The 14,388-nt window shown below is 52.8% G+C and overlaps 1 long non-coding RNA gene across 1 annotated transcript; it reads right to left on the bottom strand.

Annotated features, from left to right (window-relative positions):
- Positions 1-8,051: 8,051 nt before the first annotated feature.
- LOC311445674 lies at positions 8,052-11,381 on the bottom strand. Its single transcript, XR_014698574.1, has 3 exons — positions 11,078-11,381; positions 10,130-10,540; positions 8,052-8,139 (listed from the first exon to the last, which is right to left on the bottom strand). It is a non-coding gene; the product is annotated as an uncharacterized lncRNA (long non-coding RNA).
- Positions 11,382-14,388: the final 3,007 nt, after the last annotated feature.

Below are 14,388 nucleotides of genomic sequence, written 5' to 3'. Positions count from 1 at the left end.
CAGATAAGCTAGTTTATTTCTGTGCTGGAGATCAAATTGAAAGAATTCTCCAGGAGGGATTTCTTTGAATGGAGCATTACAACAATAAAACAAAAAAGAGCCTTTAACAAATGTTGCGGGACTAACGAAGCCTTAAAAACGCCAGACTAATCTCCCAGGAGAGGGTTCATTAACCCTTCATTCCCTCTCTTGTTGCATCAAAACAGGGATTAAACAGAGTGTTTCAGTGCCAAATAATACTCTGCACATACCAAATGCTCTCTCTACAGAGAGGAGATTAACTTTGCCTCTGCACGACACGCGGATCGGATGGGATGCTAACAAAGCTCGCTGGCACAAACCGTAAACCACGAGCACAAAGCTTCAGTGATTTGTCCAAGTCGCCAGCACCAGCGAGATAACAATAGAGCCACGCGGCACTGAGGGTTTGCTTAGAACTGGGATTTGTTTGTGGTCGGGCAGTAACAAACATCTCTGACGCCCAGCCCGCGTTCATTCTGCATCGCACGGCCGCATCCATCGCGTGCTGGCCCTGTTTGTGTGCACGCTGGTTTAATGCGGTGCCGTGAGGCCAGGGGTGAGGCTGAGGGCTAAAGGGAAGCAGGGATTAACGGGAGCGGGTGGGATTTATGGGGGGGACAGGGAGCAGACGTGCTGTAGAGCGTTGGCAGCAGCGGGTGCTGAGGATGCTGTGTGGAGCAGCAAGGCAGAGGCCAGTGCCCGCGTGAGCTGTGCCTGCCCACAGAGGATGCCCAGAGGAAGCCAGGTTTCAGGCAGGGATTCCAATTATCGTGTTCCTACCAGTTCCTGAGCCTTTAAGCGTTCTGTCTGCCCTGCTGTCACCAGCACCAACCTCTCTTCCCCTCACCTCTCCTGCTGCTGGGAAGCAAAGCAGGGGCTGCATTTCCCTTTACCCTCCGAAAATGAACATCGTCAGCATTTCGGTGCCCAGCAGACATCGCTCCCACTGCCCGCATCCCTCTGCAGCTGACATCCCTCCTGCACCTCCTGCCCCATGAGAATCGCAACCCCCCAGCACTGACACGACCCCAGAGGCACCGGACCTGCTCTGCCCAGCGCCCAGAGGACTCACATCTTACAAACCCGGCTGTAACACCCCTCAGTGCCCTGCCCTGAGGCACATCCAGCCCCGGCTTCACACGAGGCAGGGGAAGGGCAGGGATGAACCGGTGCAGCTCCTGCAGCGACTTCTGAGCCACAGGTTAGGCCATCTTGGGCTGGCTCCAAAATCCAACTGCCAGGAAAAAGAAGAGAATGTTTCTCCCCGATTAGAGCTCATTTTCCAGCAGCAGGATGCGTCTGTTCTTTTTGTACAAAGGATTACCTTTTCTTTTTTTTTTTTTTTAATATTCTTTCTGTGAAATCTTTTCTGACCCACAAGCAGTATAAAAATGCAACTGAGGGATGCAGAACAAGGCTATATATATATGTCGGGGGATTTGGAAGCAAACACAAGTGTTGGTACTTAACAAATAATAAATAACCATCATTAATTATTGATCACAGCCCTGGCTAATCAAGTTTCACCCCTGTGGGTACCACAATATCTTCGGACCCCTTTGATAGAGCCTGTGAAGGGGGGAGCTACTGATGTCTGTACATCCTGAGCACACAGAGCTTCGAGGGAAGCCTGCAATAGCATAGCAGGGTGGGAAGGTTTGAAATCCCCACGGGCAGTGAGATAAATATCGAGCAAGCACCCACTTTGGCCATTCATGCGGGGTATTTTGGGTTGTATGAGTTGGGAAGGGGTCTGAGAGTGCTCCCAAGCGAGCGGCCCCACAGCTGTGAGGGTGCCGACCATTGTAAATGCTCTGGTTTGGTTTTCCTCGTGTTTTTCACCCTGTGGCTGCAGGATTTTTTCTCCCCATGTGAGCCCAGGGCACTGAACCTTGCCCCCTGCTCCCTGGGGACACGCAGGCACACAAAGCTCTGTCACTGCCAGGCTGCTCCAAAAGCTTCCCACTGCTGTGGCAGGTGGGCAAACCCCCTGCTCCTGCTGCTTTGTTTGTGCAGAATTATGAGCAAGCCATGAACCATCGGCTGCTTTAACCCGATATTTTAGGGCACTTCTCACACCTGCCAGGGGAGTGGGGGGACCACCCCGAGGGCACGCACCTCTCGGGGGGCAAGGGAAACATCTGCAGCTCATGAGGCCTCACTTCTCCGAGAAAGGGAAAAACCTTGCAAAAACAAATCCAGAGCAAGAAATCAGCAGAGCAGGGGGAATCTTACTGGGATCAGAGCAGGGACCTGAGCTCCACGGGACTGTGCTGGGACACGCAGCGAGCCCACTCCCTTCCTTTGAGCTCCCCTTTGAGGTTTGCCAAAGGAAGAGTTAAATACGTACAGCACATACTAACAGCAGTGTTTCTGGGGTCCTCGATAAGTCTGAAAATAGAAAATAGTGCAAGTGGCTTACCCACATTCCTCCTTCCCAATAGATGCATCCATCCCCCAGACAATTTCGGAGCCCTCATCCAAACAAAGCGTCTGTGTTCCTTGTAACGACATCCATGCCCCTTCCCAAACTTTTCTGAAAATGTGCATTTCAGTGATTCTTGTTTGAGGCAATGAGGTGAGTTCCAAGAATTAAAAGCCTGCCTGCCTATCAGACCTGTCCAGAGCTCACAGGATGGGGGAGAAGCCCAGCAGGCTTTCACATAACCCCACAAATGCGGATCCCACCCCCCGCCTGCGCTCCTTTCCATGGTAGAATTTGGGGTTTGGGTTCGCTTTGCCCTGGGGGTGCTGGGGAAGTAGCTCCAGGGGCACGTCGCCGTGAGGCAGCCAGGCACACATCCATCTCCAAAAATGGGGACCATGAGGACAGCAGTCCCTGGGAGAAGAGCTGCCTCCTGCTTTATAAAACTTCCCCATCCAAATTGTATTCCCTCCTGCTCAGGCACCACGCAGTTGCTAATTTGTGCTAGAAAGGAGGGAATTGAGTATTCCCTCCCTTGCTGCACGGGGAATAGCCCCAGTTTCCCAGAAATCTCCCCTGGCTTGTCCTTTAAAATATGCATAAACAATGCCACAGTGTCCTTTAGGCAGCTTGCTGGAGAATATTAAGAAATACAAATATATCCTCCCCACCTCACACACCAAGCTGCTCAGCACAAGCAGCAGGCATTTAATTAGGGCTGTTTTCTAACCTCTATCCATGAATACCTTGGGATGGGCCAGTAACCCCTCCCTGCCCCCTAGGACCCCGATAGATCCCAAACCAACCCATGGGCAGCTGCTCTGCTGTGTGCTGGTGTCACTGAGCTCCACTCCCACACCTTATTATCCACAAGGTCAGGCAAAAACCTATGGAAAGGCATTGGGATTATTTCCTAGGAGGGAGTGTAAGCAGCCTGTCAGCCGGGGTGACCTTGGGGCTTTATCTCCCATCACAGCAATAATCCCCCCGGGCTGGAGCAGTCCCGCAGCCTCAAGAGGCAGGAGGCACGGCCAAACCCACCAGGCTCCAGTGCTGGAGGAGCTGCTCAGGTCCTCTACCCTGTCCCTACAGCACCCTGGATGTCTGGGTCCCCTGATAATGTCCTTCCCAGAGTCCAGACCCACTTTGGGATGAGTGTGTCCCCATCCCGGCAGAGGAGGAGGATTCTCAGGGTGCTGCAGGGAGGGGACAGGATGGGGCTCATGGACCACTTGCAATCCCCTTTCTCCTCAAGTTCTGTTTTCTCCTGTATGGGAAATGCTCCTCCTTCCTCCTCATGCCTGTGATCCCTGCAGTCCGTCATCCCATCGTGCAGCCCCCCAGGTGCCCCAGCCCCACGGTCCTGTGTGGCTGTGAACGTGCCAGAGCAGTGGGAGCAAGAACAAGAGGTTCTCAAGCAGGGCTCTGTGAAAACGAAGGAGGAAATCCTGCTCGTGTTCAGATCCCCAAGCTCCACAGATGCCCCATTACTTCAGGATTTGAGGCAGAGCCTTGCTGCCTGACTCAAGGGACGTGGGAATAGGCGGAAAATGGGATTTGGAGAGCAAAGCTGCTAGCAGGGATAACAGAGAGCAGAACAAGGAACGCTGCCCGCGCTGCTGCCGCCTTCGCTGCATTTCTCAGCACCGAACCAGGGACACGGGGAGGGTGGTGGCTTCGAGGAGAGCGGGACCCATGCCTCCTGTGCCCATGTCCCTGCTCAGAGCACACCCCAAGGGCATGGGGACCCAGCAGGGAAGGGGGGCAGCGCCTGGCCCCGAGCGGCTCTTTTCTTGCAGCGACATCGATCGGTTCTGTGATCTGCTGATCACCTCGTTGGCGTAACTGAAAAATCCATTATTACAGGATTCCGAAACAAAAATAACCAAAAAGGGGAGGAAAAAAAAATTAATTCAGAAGCTGTCCTGCTTCCAAACCTTGTGCGTTGGGTCACTGCCATCTAGAGGCAGCGAAGCACCAGAAAGCATCCAAAAGCACTCAAAAGTACCAGGGCTTTGCACAGCACCCAGGGGCCACACGGCCCAGGCATTTTGGGGGAAGAGACCCCACTGCCGCAGTGGGGACACTGCCTCGTGCCCCTGTGCCTCACCCCGGCCCCACAGAGCTCCTGGGGTCAGGGGGACACGGGCTGGACACTGAGATGAGGAGCAGCCCCAGCACGCAGCCGGCCTGTGAGCGCGCACGCAGCTCCAGCAAGAGAGCGGCCAGCCGCCGCCTCGGGGCAGAGGAATATTTCAGCATTTCATTTTCATCCCAAATTAGACTGAAACAGCTAAATAGGATTTTTTTTTTCCTCGCTAATGGAAAATTCAGGAAAAATATTAAATGAGAAAATGAGATGAGAAAAATATCAAATCCTGCCCACCAGTGGGGTCCAGGCTTTGGCTGCGCCTCCCTCTGCCAGCCGATTTTGCAATTTTTGCAAAGGGTGCTTGCACCCTTTGAACCTGGTTAAAGACTTAGAGCTGATCTCCACTCCCTTGCTGACCCCATGCAGGTCCTGCACATCGCATTGTCCTTTCCTGACAAAGCCCAGCATGGCTGCCCCAGGTGAGCTCCAGTTCTGCTTCTTTTATCGGCGTTCGTTCCTACCTCTGGGTGCTGCACGGCTGCGAAGGAAGCTGTCCCCACCTGGGAGCGTTCCTGCATCAATCACACAGCAAAGGAACGGCCCCCAAAGACAGGCTGTGCTCTTTGATGAAGATCTGACTTTCCTTTTGGCGTGGTTTCCTTTGACACAAGGAGAGCCTTTGTCTGACAAAGTCTTTGCTGACAACACCTGTGGGGAAAAGGGGCTGGGGAGGATGAAACGTGGCCCTTTTCACCTTACTTTTATTTCTTGCATTTTGAATTGCACCATCTCACCAGCTTCATCTACTGCAATCTATGGATGAATCGGCCACTGGTGAGCTCACATAACCCCAAATCATGCCAATGAACCCTCCACCATCCCCCAAAGGGAACACAGAAACTCCAGTGACTTTGGAGCTGGGAAAGCAATCGGAAATCAAAAGGTTCTGGGACTCAGTAATCACCATAGCAGGGCTTTATTAAGCAAATTATTACCAAGCAAGTAAATAAACCAGCAGGAATCAAAGCGATGATCAATAGCACAGCTCGATGCAGGGCAGCTTTAGCACGTGTGAGCCTGTAGAGCCACTGCCACCGCCAGTATAACAATAACCCCAAAAAATAACCCCCCAAACAGGGGTCAGCCATCCCCTCGGGATGCTTTCTCACTTGAGGAAACGTCTCCCACCTCTGCATGGGTCCCAGCGGGTCCTGGCAATCCCAACAGAGGGCTGCTTGTTGCCCAACACATCCCAAATTTCCCACTGCACCAGCCCAGCCATAATCAGCTCTGGGTTATCACAGCCTCCTACAGCACCAGGCACAGATAACATCCCATCCGTTACTGACTGCCTGAACCTCCACAGCCACGCAGGTGCTTCCCCCCAGCAACGCACCACCGATTATAAGGAAATGCAAAGGAAACAAAAAAAAAAAAAGAGAGAGAAAAAAAAGGCAGCACTAAGCACTAAGGTGAAAACCAGACGTTGTCACAACCAGCAGCGGACAGCTGCATTGCCTCAGCAGCACAAGGATGAGAAGATATGCAGAGAAGTCAGGCAGCAGTGGATTTACACTGACGACATCCTCCCTGGTGCGTGCAGGAGCACAGGAGCCTGCAGGGCCGGCTCTTCTCCCATCACATCCCCCTGGGTGACCCCAGCTGACAGCGTGTGACCGGCTCTTGCTGCCCCTGTGGAGGTGAAACAATCTGCTACTGACTTGGAAAGGAGCACAAAAAGGTGAAAGATGCCAAATATTTCCTCAGCATCTTCCCACCTCCATGCACAGGGACAAGCCAGGGGGGCGTGCGGCCAGCCTCGACTTTTCAAAGCACGCTGCAAAGGAAGATCTTGGAAATCAGAGCTGGCTGGTTGTCAGCAGTCCTTGTTCCACTTAATTTGGGGTTTAAACAACCTTGCAGGAGGGTTTTCATCAGTCCGATTGCCTCAAGTGGTAAAACTCAGGTCATGCAGTAGAGAAACAGGGCCCAAACATAACTGCAGCAGCCAGAGGACAGCACCAGGCTAATGAGCATCTTTCGGAGCAGCCTGGCAGTTTTGCACTTGCTGCATGTTGGCCCCAGTGGCCAGGTTTTGCGTGCTAAACCCTCCGTGTGCCCGAATCCAGGTGCAGTGTGACAGGGAGCAGGTCCCCCAGGTACCAGCACGGCTCACCTAGCAGGGTGCGCTCACACGGGGAATTTCGGCACGCGGTGCCCTGGAGCAGCTTTGCCCCCCAGCTCCCACTGTGGTGCTCCAGCAGCCTCCAGGGAGGGGCAGAGCAGGGAGCAGCAGCCCCTGCCCCTGGGGCTTGCAGCACGGACTGGGGCTTGCTGAACGGACTTCGTTTTGTGTTTGGTTTTACCAACCTTCACGTGTCTGGGCACAAGGGCTGGGATTTACAGATCGCACACGGTACAGTGTGAAATCTCTGCATCTCCCTGCTTAAGATAGTTGCAACCCCGATGTATGATCTGCCCCGTTATTAAATGCTGGTGCCAAGGAGACTGATACAGGGGAAGAAATTTCCTAGAAGGTGGGAGAGCCCAGCCAGCCTCCTGCTCCCAGGGATGCAGCACGGCCCCTGGCTGCACCATGCAGCGCATCGCCCTGCTCTGCCATCACAGCAGCCCAGGCCAAACCCAAGCAGCAATGCTCCTGCTCCTGGTGCATCTGATTTCTGGCATGCAGTGAGGAGGGGGAAATCTAAGCAGCAGGTCTGCTCAGGGCCAAGCCTGGCAGCAGCAGCTGCATTGCCCCATGCACATCTGCCCAGCCGGCCCCATCCCACCAGCAGGAGGGCAAAGAGCCTCAAAGCCTCAGACCTTTTCCAGCAACCCTGCATGCACACAAAGCTTTCCACAAAGCCTGGCTCAATCTGCTGTGTGCTGCTGGCTGCCCTGTCCTTGCTGGTGCTCGATTCCAGCTCCCCTGTAACCGCAGCTGAGCTCCAGGTGCAAGCCACCGCGCTGTACCACGCTGTACCCCCCACCTCAGAAGACGTCAGTTCTGCTGCCAGCCTTCGTGTCTCCAAAATCCCAAGCAACTGAAGCACGCCGCAGCTCAGGGCTCTCCTTCTGAAACATTCCTGCCACCCTGCCTTTGCCCCTGCCATCCCCAAAGCCCGTGCCTTGTTCGGAGCAGATGAGGGAATTCAGGCAGTTTGGCTATGCAGGAGCCCTGAGGCTGCAGGACGTGTGCTGCACTGATGGGACCTCGTACATCCTCTTGGAGCACCTGTGTCTTCGTGACTTTGGAGAGCAAATTTTGGACATTGCAAATGCAGCAAAGCTAGCTGGGGTCTTTTTTGTGCCTTCCTAGGTCACTTGACCACTGTTTCCTTTCAAAGCAAGCCACAGAGCCAAAAGCGTTCCCTTTAATGCACTTGATAGGGGTTTGATGCCAGTGGTGGGCTCTTTCATCTGCTGCTCCCTCAGAAAAGGATGCAGATAGAGACATTAAAGGAGAGGGAAGCCTGGTGTCCGTAAGCCCCACGCTGAGACCTGCTGGCTCCTGGATCTCTGAGTCAGGCTGGTTGGCAGTGGGGAGAAGCAGAGCCTCCTGCAGAAGGGCTGGTGGTGAAACAAAGAACCATTGCTTCTGGTGAAAAGGGAAAAGAAAAAAAAATCTGTTTTGACTTGGAAATCTTTTGCTATTGTAAGTGAAACAGCAAGGTAAATACATTTCATCTAGGTTTCATCATTACAACTCACTCTGACATTTACATTGTATTAAAATTTTAATATTAATAGGACACTGCTATATAATGTTTAATAGATATCTATTTGATATTTTTTTCTAAGTTAACATTTCACATGCTAAAATCCGAGTGGCAAAATCCCCTTGCTCCATTAGAGAAGAAAGCAGCCGGCACTAATTAAGATCTACCTGACGCCACCAAGGCTCAGCACCAAATACAGCCCCTGGAAACAAATCAGACTGACATCATCAGTAACATTTGTGAGAGCATCTCGAGGGCTCTTGACTGACCTGTACCAAAGAAGGGACGAAGGGACAGGACGAAAACGGCTCTGCCCAGCCCCAGGGCACCAAGCAGCACCCTGAGGGCCACCGGGGGGGACCGGAGCCCACCGCAGGCACCCATCGGCACCAGGCACTGGCTCTGAATTGCAACAGGGCCCGAGCTTCACAAGGCTGTGGCTGGATTTCAAAGCAGCTCCCCTTAACTGGGCTTTGTCTGGATGCCACAGCCATATAATAGGGCCCAGCCTTAAACCAGGAGCGTTTAATAGGATCTGATGGCTGTGTACGTATCTAATTGGACCTAATCTTTATAATCCTCCTCTCCTCCCCCTTTCCCAACCTCTCCCCTTTGCCACTCTCCGTCCCTGCAGCACCAAGAGCCTGCTCCCCAGCCGCAGAGGGGACGGGGCTGTCCTGGAGCCACCCCCAGCTGGAGGTGTCCCCGCTGATCCTTGGGGGCATCCCCCCCAGCTCCCCACTGCACGTCCTCACTACCCTGCAGGACTTCACCCAGCCCTGGACAGGCCCCAGGACACAGGCACAGCCCCTCTTTAAAGGTATGAACAGGAGCAGGAATGGTAGCAAAAAATAAATAAATATATACATATATTAAAGAAATAAAATAAAACCACACTTGATTTGGCAAATGGAAATGGGCAAATGGCAAACGTTGTGTTCTCCTTTTCCCCTCCTGCTCTGCAAGAAGTGCCAGCTCCAGCCTTTTAATCCAGTGTTGCCTTCCTCCATGCTAGGAGCGGAGTTGCACCTTTACAGGGAAAGTGCAAAGTGCTGGCTCCCCCCAGGAGCTGAGGCGTTCATCTTTAAGGATCTGTACCTGAAAGGCAGGAGCAACATTTCTACATTCCTCTTGCCTTGTCATTTGTCAAAAGGGAACATGCACGTGTATTTTTTAAACAACTATCTTTAAGTACATTCAGGTTGGAGGAACCAGCATCTCTTTTATGCAAAGCAGCAATAAAGGCGTGCTCAAAGAGTCCCAACAAGAACTCTGAAGGTTCCCATGCCTGTTCCCTACCCCTTGGCTGGGACCTGCCCACCGGAGGGGCACGGGAGGCTCCTCAGCTCCAGCACAGAACCACCAGCCCATGGCATCACCAGGAGCACAGGGAGGACAGCCCTGCAATTCCTGTACGTGTCCCACACACACGCATTCCCATACGCTGTTTTCTAAGGGCTAAGAGCCTGAGTCTTCCTGCACCACCTGAGCATGAGGACATCTCCAGCCCAGCCTCTCTGGTGGCCAAAGATGCCTCCTCTAGAAGCAAGCAGCCTCCTGCTGCCCACCTCCCCACCTCCAGGGGTCCCGCAGAATTAATTCACGGGGTTTATTTGCAGCTGAATCAAGCTCTGGCACGGCCCTAAGATTTATGCTCCACACAGGCCTTATTGACAGACAGCAGGGTTGGGAGGTTAGAGAAGCAATATTTCCAGAATTTGCATAAAACAAGGGCATTTCATAATTTAGCTGATGCAGATTCGGATAAGATGAAATTGTTGGCCATTTTATAATTAGATGGCTAATCATAAAATAACCTTTACGAGTCATCAAAAACCATTATTATAGAAATTAATTCCTGCTCTGTACCAAATGCATTTTACCCTCGTCCTTGAGGATCAGAGGCAATAACTGAAGATCTTTTCGGCAGGACTCGTTCTGCAGCCAGCCCCACGTCGTTACGGTATTTTACGGATCACAAATGCTTAATCAATAACGCAGCACTTTCGGGAATGATGCTCCTGCTCTTGTCTTTCTGTGGCTGGAATTGTTTGGCCGGCTGCTCACAAATCTTCTGACAGGGATTCATTGTTTTGGAGATACCCTTGTCTGCTCTGCAGGGTAGATCCATCAGCTGAGCTCCGCGAGCAAGTTTATTGGGGTAGAAAGAGATGTCCCCGCAAGCGGCTGGAGTCGCTGCCCCAGGCTCGCTGCTCGACTTGGCAGGTTAATGAACAGCCCCGGGGAGCCATTAAGAACTCAGCAGCTGGTAGATCATCCCTTTGGGAAAGGAAAACAAAGCCGAGGCATCCCATCCCATCCCATCGCATCCACCAGCTTTCCTCCACAGGTGTTGTCCCGACTCCCAAAGTCCCATTACAGAGGGGTGGATGCGTTTCTCCGTGGGTAGAGCTGAAGAGCACGGGGTCCTCGGCTCCCTCACATCACCTGCTTCTCCACTACAACCCCATGAAGCAGCTCACAAATAAACCCTTCACTAACACTTGGCGAAGCCCAGGCCAGCCCTGTCCCCAAACTCACACGGAGCTTCAGCAGCATCCACACCCTGGGGTCCCGCTGCCACCCTCATCCCCACAGCAGCAGCAGAAAACGGTTGGCCCTGGGGGCAAAGCTACAGCCCTGCTCTGCAGCCCCTGCCCAGCCCAGGTGACAAGCAACGTCCTCAGCAATGGCCTGCAGAAAATGCAGAGCCACCTAGGTCCTGCCCCCTGTTACATTTCCCACACTCTTATGAAAGGAATTATCTACTGCAGGTCCTCCTTGAATTACGTGCGAGTGCTTTACAGGTGTACTGACCTTTTTCGACATTGTCACATGGGTAAACTTCGAACCTGCTCGGCCTCATGGAAGGAGAAGAAGGAAAAGAGCGAGTGTCAAACAAATCAGAAGAGATTTACACCACTGAGGCTCAGCAGCTATGCGGGGACATGAGATGGCACCAACTCCCTCAGCTGCCACCAGTTCCCCCTGCAATGCATCAAGGAGGCGATTCGTACAACAATGTGACATTTAGGGAGCTGCGTCAACTCACCTCAAAGTAATCATTTACCTGAAAAAGCAAAGGTCTTTATTTTGGCCTAAATAAGAGGGATTGAATAAGTTGGAGCAGCTAGAAAAGAAGAGGATTAAGTCTGTAACCTTCATAAAAAAGAAATAAACCTGAAAAAAAACACTTCAGGAAACAGATCATGCATCACTTACTGCAACCTCTCTGCCTACATCTGAGCACTGCAGCTCAGACACGCATGACCCTCTTCTAAACCTGGTGCTAATCCTAAAAGCCTAAAAATTGTTGACCCATCACTATTAATTAGCTCAGTTACCAAAACATACAAGATGATGGTGCTATTAATTTCTGTACATCTGCTGCATTGCTGCCTGGGGCTGAGGAGCTGGGCAGAAGACTGCCGGAGGATTTCCCTCCCGTGCCCCATCAGCACCCCCAGGAATCAGCCGCTCCCTGGGGCCCGAATTGCAACTTGGGTGCCATCACATCTGCAGCACAGGACAGCACATCACCATGGCAAGCGTGCAATAAACACCATTATAGAGGAAACTTGAGATTATTCAGAAGCTTGCATGGGCAAAAGCAAGCCCTACATGACAGAAAAGTGCTTTAGCAACTGCAGCAGAGCTTTTACAATCCTGCAATTCCACATTTTCCCAGCTTTGCTTCTGGAAACTAATTTCTTTTTTTTTCTGAGGTGCCAACACAGCCATCCCTCCCCACCTCACCTCACCCAAGGGAGAAGTCCCAGGGGACGAGCAGGCCCACCAGGAGCAGGCAGATGCAAAGCTGGTCTGGAAGGTTGTAAAACCTCCACCAGGCTCTGCCACACAGCCCTGTCCCCATGGGGAGCCCCCAGGATGTGTGGGGCCACCTTTCACCCCGTGGTCCGAGGCTGCCTGCGAGCCCAGGCAGGCTGGTGCTGCGTTTGGTTCCCATTACTCACATTCTGGGTGATAACGGAGCACTTTGGGTGATAATGGAGCGTTACTGGAGGCAGCTCCCCAGCACCACGCCTGGGGCATGATCCCTAACAGAGCTATTCAGGATGTCAAGGACAGCATTTCCAAGCACTTCCACCAAAACGCTTGCAGAAGCCCTGTGCACCAGCCCTTAGTTGAGGATGGGGGTGAGAAAGGACAGATTTAGTTGGTTCCTTAGCAGTGATGCCCAAAATGACTTTTATTTTTTGTCTGTTCAGGGGGAGGACCAAGACTCTACTTATCCTCAGAAACAGCAGCTTTGCCTTCCTCTCCTTTGCTGGCTGGTGCAGAGCTGGAGCCCTGTGTCTGTACTGAGCCACACTGCTGTGCTCTCATCAGCTTCCCCCCACCACCTTTGGTCATCTCCACCTCCCCATGTCCTTCTGATGTCCTGGCCTTGCCCTTGTCCCACAGACACGGCTCCAAGGGTGGGAGCAGAAAGCAGCCAGCACAGAGCCAGATGGGCACTGATAAAACTCCAGTCTGAGACGAGACAAGGGAGAGAGATGGGGAAAGCTTCATGTTTCATTACAGCTGGTTCTGCCAACAGAGATCAGAGGCCTAGCAGTTCTCCAGCCGACCACAGAACACTCCAAAACACCCCCAAGACACAGACTGACTAATTAACCAAGCAAAAAGAGGGGTCCTCTCCCCTCACTTTATCTTAAAAACACCTCTCCCAGTCATCTACACACCCAGAAAAAGCAACAGAAGGAACAAGACACACATTTGATGCTTAAGCGCATCTTTTCTAATATAATCACCATGTGTGAATGCCTTGCCTCTAACACAAATCCAGTGCAAATTGTCTGGGGATAAGCAGCAGATCTGTCACCAGAGCTGTGACCAGGGACCCAGGGAGGATCTCAGAGGCCTCGAGGCGAGCCGAGAGCAGCACGTGGCAGCACCCACCCTCCCCTGAGCCTTCCCCTCCAGTTTCACATCCTCCCTCCGGTTGCCCTGGGGGTAGAGAGGAGGAGGAGAGGGAAGAAACGAGATCTCGAGGCCTTCTGCCATGCATCACGCTGAGGGGTACAAGCCAGAGACACCCAAAGCTGGAGCTGCTTGGCTGTGCCATACACAATTCTTGGCTTTTAACTAAGGTCGTCAACACAAAAGAGCTTTTGGCAGAGGACATAGGATACCACACTCCACTGTGACCAGAGCCAGCCCTGCACCCTCCCACAAGACCTTTCCTTTGGTTTAAGCTCAAGGCGAACAGCTGGAGCAGCAGAAATTACCTAAATAAAAATCTGGGGCCAGGACCAAGCCATGAGCAGACATTGCCACCTGCAAGGGGGTTGGATGCCGAAGTACAGGAGGGCTGGGTTCGGCATGGGTTTGAGTGCAGTGCCAGCCCAGAGGAAAGTACTTTATAGGAACATAGCTGATGGGATGGGAGAAACAAGAGCCATGGGTTCCAGCCCAGACACAGGACAGGCATTGGCAGTCATCAGAGCCAGGTCCTCAGCCCATATACAATGGGCTCCTGGGCACATCTATAACCACTCTGCAGGCACAAAGGGGAAGGCAAGCCAGAGCCCTGCCAGGGCTGCTCATAAGTAACCCTGTAAAAGTAAAACAAAATAAAAATAAAATAAAAAAATAAAAGCCTCTCAGAATTCTGAGTTCTCAGGCCCAGAAGCAAGCCAGGTGCAGCCAGCCCCAAAATACCAGCAGCACCAGGCAAAGCCCAGCCACTGCTGAGGTCTCCCATCCACACAGGGCAGCAGCCATCATCAGCAGCCTTCATTTTATGCCCCAAACCACCCGATGTGCTCGAAGGCAGCCCAGGGGTACGGCCCTGCTGCCAGTACCACTGCTTGCTCAGGAGGTGCCCCAGGCCTCTCGCCGGCCTCCAGGCCCATGGGCAAGGAGAGGCTCCCGAGTGGTAATTCGGGCAAGGCGAGGGTGTTCCTCAAAACATCCTCCTGGGGACATGGACCAACTTTGAAATAAGCCATGGCAGAGCCCACTGTTCCCTGTTTTTGACCTGCCCCAGGCTCTGCTCCAGTTCCCCCTTGAGCCACCTCCTGCCCTGCTCACAGAAGGCCTGGGGGCAGTGCTCTCTCCAGGCATGTGTAAGGTGTTCGTGCTGCAGTCTGGGCCTCGCCTCC

The sequence above is a fragment of the Aythya ferina genome, assembly GCF_964211825.1.
Source record: "Aythya ferina genome assembly, chromosome: 16".
Lineage (NCBI taxonomy): Eukaryota > Metazoa > Chordata > Aves > Anseriformes > Anatidae > Aythya > Aythya ferina.
The sequence above is the reverse complement of the archived record's forward strand: the minus strand, read 5'-3'. Positions and strand labels throughout refer to the sequence as shown.